Here is a 6815-nt window from a genome sequence, read left to right on the forward strand (position 1 = left end):
CAACTACAAGACCAAGATGACTGCCCTCCAACGTCCTGATGGATCCATCACATCCTCCAGAATGGCAATGGAGAAGATTATCCATGACTTCTACTCAAATCTCTTCGATAGCCATGTCCACTTGCCGACATACCAAATTCCACAGGATGGATATGTCATTCCTAACGTTCTCCCTTCTGAAGTCTGACACACCATTTCGTTGGTAAAGAAACAAACAGCACCCGGCCCAGACAAGGTCAGACCTGAACACCTGAAGAACCTGCCATCAGTACTCATCAATACACTGGCTCGGCTCTTCACTCGCTACCTGTCTGAATGCAAGGTTCCGTCCCAATGGAAAACCAGCAGGACTGTACTACTGTTCAAGAAGGGAGACATCCATGACATTGGCAACTATCACCCGATCTGCCTATTGTCTGTCATCTACAAGTTGTTCACTCGAGTCATCCTAAATAGGATTGGCAGAACACTAGATGAAGGACAACCATGCGAGCAAGCCGGGTTCCGCAAAGGATTCAGCACCATCGACCATATCCACATGATAACCAAGCTCATTGAGGTTTCTCGGGAGTTCAAGATGCCACTCTGTTTATCGTTCATTGATTTAAAGAAGGCCTTTGATTCTGTTGAGATGGAAGCGGTCATTGAAGCCCTAGCCAATCAGGGCATTCAAGCCCAATACATCAGGATCCTCCGTGAGCTGTATTGCAGATTCACTACCAGGATCTCACCATTCTACAAAGAAGTGATCGTTGATGTCAAGAGAGGGGTGTGCAGGGTGATACCATTTCCCTGAAACTCTTCAGTGCCACCCTGGAGAACATCATGCGACGACTGGAATGGGAAGGAATGGGAGTGAAGATAGATGGTCGGCAACTACACCACCTCCGCTTTGCTAATGACATTGTTTTAATAACACCAAACATCAGCCAAGCGGCACAAATGCTGGCCAACTTTGACCATGAGTGTGGAAAGGTAGGACTACAGCTGAATCTTACGAAGACAATGTTTATGAGAAACAGCGTCGTTCCTGACGCCCCATTCGCTCTCAACAGAACGACCATCTCCGAATGCAATAGCTATGTGTACCTAGGTCGAGAGGTCAACATGACAAATGACCTGGCACCCGAGCTGAGCGCAAGAGGAAGAGAGCGGCTTGGAGCGCCTTCAAGAACGTTGAAGAAATAGCTAAGAGGACGAAGAACCTCCGGCTCCGGGCACATCTCTTTGATTCCACTGTTCTTCCTGCATTAACATATGCCTCAGAGACCTGGGCCCTACGCAAACAAGATGAGAACGCTATTCAGGTCTCCCAAAGAAGAATAGAAAGAGCTATGCTTGGAATATCACGTTTCACTCAAATGAGAGAACGAATCCGGAGTTCTGACATCCGTCGACGATCAAGAATCAGGGACGCTGTCTCATTTGCCAAGGTGTCGAAAATCAGATGCGCTGGTCACCTAATGAGATTTAAAGACGACTGCTGGACTAGAGCTATTACCGACTGGATTCCACGGGATGTCAAAAGACCGCGTGGCCGCCCACCTACCAGATGGTCAGACTTCTTCGTCAAGATCGTGAACGATCAGTTTGAGGCCCTTCATGTTCCCGGAGCGAACAGATACCATTGGGCTACACTAGCACACGACAGGGACAAATGGAGACGTTACTGGCGCCCGCTCGAGCAAATCGACAACTAACGGGAAGTTAAGTGATTAAGTGATTAAGTGATTGTTGGACTTCATTAAAATGAAAGTGCACATCATAACTCTTTGCTGCCTGGTCTGACTTTTTGACTCAGGACAACAGCTTTGCTATATTCACGTTGTGTATTCAGTAGTTCATTCACTTGATGACTTGGTCACTTGATATCCCATTACTCATCGATTTGCTTGAGCGGGTGCCAGTAACATCTCCATTTGTCCCTGTCACGTGCTAGTGTAGCCCAATGGCATTGGCTCGCTCCAGGAACACGAAGAGCCTCAAACTGTTCAGAGTCTTGATGCAGAAGTCTGACCATCTCGTAGGTGGGCGGTCACACATCCTTTTGACGTCAGGTGGAATCCAGTTGGTAACAGCTATAGTCCAGTGGTCATCTTCAAATTGCACATGGTCTGTGCCAGGTTGAACACTTGTGCCGAGTGCCAAGTCACTCTGTCGTTGGTGGACAGCATCCTGTCTTGGACTAGTCATTGCGTGGGCCACTGTCGCTGTCCCATGCTCAATGGTGTTGTGACTTGGCCCAGCTGGGTAGGCAGTGATGCTGTGGCCAGCACCGTGGTTTTTCCTCGCCCCACCGATGTCATTCTGTCTTAATCCCACAAAGCAGCCGGCGATGTCCAGCAGGAATCACGCTCAGAGTTCCAGCAGGGATCACACACGAAATTCCATGCTCAGCGTGCTGAGTTGCATGCCATCCAGAGCGAGATGATGAGCTGGGTTTGGGAGAGCGCGAGGGGTTCAACCGGCATCAGGGCCATCTTGCCATAATGTGTGTGAAATACCAGAATGTGGAAAGAATGTGTCAACTGTAAGAAAAAATAAAAGTTTGAGCAGATTTATTTTTTCAATTATTTTATTTTTTTAAATAAAGTTGCTAACAATGATTTATTGCACTCAGTATTCCAACACCAATCCCACCCCCATTACACCTTCCCACCACCATTATTTCCAATTTTCCCAACCTCAACCCAATAGCAGTTTTTTAAGTCTTCAATTTTTAAGTCTTCAATTTTTATGAGATTTTATGGTACTTGCCTTGCATGTTGTCAACCTGTTTTTTTCTTTAACCTAGTACTGTGTACATATCGTCCCCCAAACACCACTAGGAATAGTGCAGAACCAGGAGTAATTCCTGAGCATTGCTGGGTGTGACTTTCCCAACCATTAGCAGGTCCCAAATGATTTATTTGAGCACGTTTTTTAAGTCTTCAATTTTTTATGAGATTTCAGAATATGAATAAGAGAGAGTTGACTATAAGAAATAGAAAAATCTAAATACAGATTTTTTAAAGACTCTATTTTGAGGAAACAGAGACTACATAATTTGTAGTCCAAGTTCATCAAAGAAATTATTCACAGGACTAGGATTAGAACTAATGCTCACTCCACGTGAGAAAGGACCTATGCCATATAAAAATTTGAAATCAATTCCATTTACTTCTTGTTCCTTTCTCTGTCCTCTTGTCTGTGCCTGCATGCTCCTACTGAACCCCCCTCTTCCTTGTTTTCTTTTTGTTTTGTCTTGCTTTGTTTGGGGGACACATATGGCTGTATTCAAAGGTTACTCCTGACTCTGAACTCAGGAATCACTCCCGGTGGACTCCAGGGAACATATGTGGTGAGGGATTGAACCTTGAACCCTGGTCAGTCACATGCAAGGAAAATGCCTTACAGGATGCACTATCATTCTGGTCTCTGAATTCTCCTCTTTTATTTTTTTAATTAATTAATTTATTTATTGTATCACTGTGGGAAAAGTTACGAAGCTTTCAGGTTTAAGTCTCGGTCATGCAATTATCAAACACATTTCCCTTGACCAATACTTATTTTTCACCACCAAGATCCCCAGTAACCCCCCCTCCCAAACCTCCCAATACCTGTGAGGCAGATGAATTCTAGTTAACACTCTATCTACCTTGATTAGATTTATTGTTTTGATGGGCTGGAGAGATAGCACAGCGGTAGGGTGTTTGCCTTGCACGCAGCCAAGATGGCCGACCCGAGTTCGATTCCTCTGCCCCTCTCGGAGAGCCCAGCAAGCTACCGAGAGTATCTCGCCCGCACGGCAAAGCCTGGCAAGTGACCTGTGACGTGTTCGATATGCCAAACACAGTAACAACAAAAGTCTCCAATGGAGACATTACTGGGCCCTCTGGAGCAAATTGATGAACAACGGGAGGACAGTGATACATTGTTTTGACAAAAGATGCACCATTATATCTAGAGTTTACACCTCCAAATCAGACATGCTGAAAAGGCATTGTGAAATAATTTGTTTTCTACAGCTGGTTACAGGAATCAAATGATGTTGCCCAGCCACAATAGTGGCCGAGCGATTTTGGATTTCTGGTATTTTACTTATTAAGCCTGGAAGTATTTCTGCTGGGAGTCAGATAATTATGAAATTGGTTTCTGTGCTCTGGAGCCATGGCCATGCTGGAGAGCCTCTTGTGGGGGGCAACTCGTGACCTTGGTAGGGCGTGAAGGACGAGCTGGGAACACTCCCCATCCCATGAGGTTTCAGTCGCCCCATCACGACCAGCTCATAGTTGGCTTTCCATAAGGCTCCAAAGCGGCTGCTATCTTTTGAATTCTCCTCTTTTAAAGAGAACTTCACTCTTTTCAAGTTAGAACCCCACCGTGTGACTGCATGTGACCACAATGAGTTCCCAGGCCATCTCTCCAAATATAGTGATTGGGTGTGTGTGTGTAAGAGCTTCAACAAGTGGGTTTGGGATAACATAATCCAGTCCATAATGTTGGGTAATCATAAAATCCATATGTATGTTATGCTAATATCTGCTCAATTGTGAGGTTTTTTTGACAAAAATATTTTTTATTTGGATAAAATATTTCTTTTTAATTTTTATTAGTGAAACACCATGAGGTACAGTTGTAGACTTACAAATTTTTGTGCTTGGGTTTCAGTTATACAATGATCGAGTACCCATCCCTCCAGAGTGCCCATTCTCCAACACCACTAATCCCAGTATCTCTCGCACCCCCCCTCTCCCCATCCCACCCTGTCCCTTGCCTTTTGTTCTCTTTCTCCTTTTGGATGCTGTGGTTTGCAAAAGAGGCATTGAGTGGCAATCATGTTTGGTCTATAGTCTACTTTCAGCACGCTTCTCCAAATGGGACTTTCTTAAACTAAGAAGCTTCTGCACCTCAAAAGGTAAGGCGATGTTGAAGTCTCTGACTACTATTGTGTTGCTAGCAATGTCCTCCTCATGGTGTTTCACTAATAAAAATTAAAAACATCTGTTAGCAGTTGTTTTAAATATTTAACTGTTCCCTCATTTAGTTGCGTATACATTTAAGAGTGTGATTTCAAAAAAAAAAAAGAGCGTGATTTCTTCCTGTTGTATGTATCACTTGATGAATAGAAAATAGCCTTTGCTGTCCCTCCTAATCTTTTTCAACTGAAATTAACATTGTCGGATACTAGTATTGCCACCCCTGCTTTTTTAAGAGAGCTGTTTGCTTGCAGGATTGTTTTCCATCCTTTCACTTTGAGTGTGTTTGCTCTGACTGTTGAGATGAGTTTCTTGTAGGCAGCAGAATGTTGGGGTCTGTCTCTGAATCCATTTTGCCACTCTGTCTCTTTATTGGTGAATTTAGACCGTTGACATTGTGAGAGATTATTGTTATGGGGTTTTGTGTCATCTTTCTGTAAGGTCTGTTGTGCTTGTAGGGTTTGTTTTGTCTTATAGTAGCCCCTTTAGCCCTTCTTTTAGATTTGGTTTTGAATCTATGAAGTTCCTGAGCTGCTGTTTATCTAGAAAATAGTGTACACTTCCTTCAATGTTGAGTGAGAGTGTAGCCGGATAGAGTATTCTTGGTGGCATTCATTTCAGTGAGTTTTTTCACTATATCTCGTCATTGCCTTTGGGCTTGGAGGGTTTCCTGTGATAGGTCTGCTGTGAATCTAAGGAGTGCTCCTTTGTATGTGATTTCCTTCTTTGACCTTGTTGCTTGCAGTATTGTGTCTATCGACAGCAGCGATCATTCTAACTATGATATGTCTTGGAGTGTTTTTGTTAAGATCTCTTTTATCTGGCACCCTTCGGGCTCCTTGAACCTGAATGGCTGCATTGTCGAGCTCTGGGAATTTTTCAGCAATGATTTGTTTAACGGTGGCTTTTTCATCGGGATTGTTTCCCTGAGCTTCTGGTATTCCAATGATTCTAATGTTGTTCCTCTTAGAATTATCTCCTACGACTCTGATTTGCTCTCGAGCTATTTTGAGGTCCCTTGCCATTGTTTTTTTTGTTGCCTGTTGGCTTGGTGCAGCTCATCTTCCAGCTCACTGATTTTGTCTTCAGATGTGGTCATTCTACTGTTGAGGGCACAGACTGAGTTTTTTATTTCAATTACAGGGAATCTTTAATCCATGACATTTCTATGCGTAGCTTTCCAAATTCTGCTCTCATTTCTTCCTGGGTTTTCTCGATTTTCCGATCCATTGTTTCTTACATGTCCTCCTTCAATTTACTGGATATCTCTCTGACTGTTCCATTGAGCACATTGAACATCTTCATGACTTCATATCTGAATTCTTTATCAGAGAGGTCCCTTAGGTGAGTAGCACCTGCGGAGGATTCTGAACTCTTTTCATCATTCTCCCCACGTGGTGGGGATTTGCATTGTTTCTTCATGTTGGTGTATAGGTATGGGGACTAGATTTCTTGGTATGACTAAACTCCCTATGGCCACATGAGCGTTACCCCGCCTAAAATTAGGCCACGCCCACTTCTACCAAAGCCACGCTCGTTTCTGAAGAGGCCACGCCCCCATGGGGACCTGATGTGTGTCGGGGTAAAGGCTGTGTGACTGTGTGGGGAAGAAGACCAGCACAGCTTTGGGGACGAAGATGAAGAGGCAGAGGCTCAGGGCTGCTTTTGTCCCAGGCTCTGGGAGGACGCCTGGGGCACTTGCAAGGAGAAAGTCAAATCCCGGGTTCGAATACCGGCAGATAAACTGACCTGGGTGAGGAAGAAGACCAGCACAGCTTTGGGGATGAAGAGGAAGAGAATTGTGGGTTTTTTTTTAAATCATTGTTTTATTTCTATCAGCACAAATTCATGCATGTG

Source organism: Sorex fumeus, unplaced genomic scaffold, assembly GCF_029834395.1.
Source record: "Sorex fumeus unplaced genomic scaffold, SorFum_2.1 ptg000038l, whole genome shotgun sequence".
Classification (NCBI taxonomy): domain Eukaryota; kingdom Metazoa; phylum Chordata; class Mammalia; order Eulipotyphla; family Soricidae; genus Sorex; species Sorex fumeus.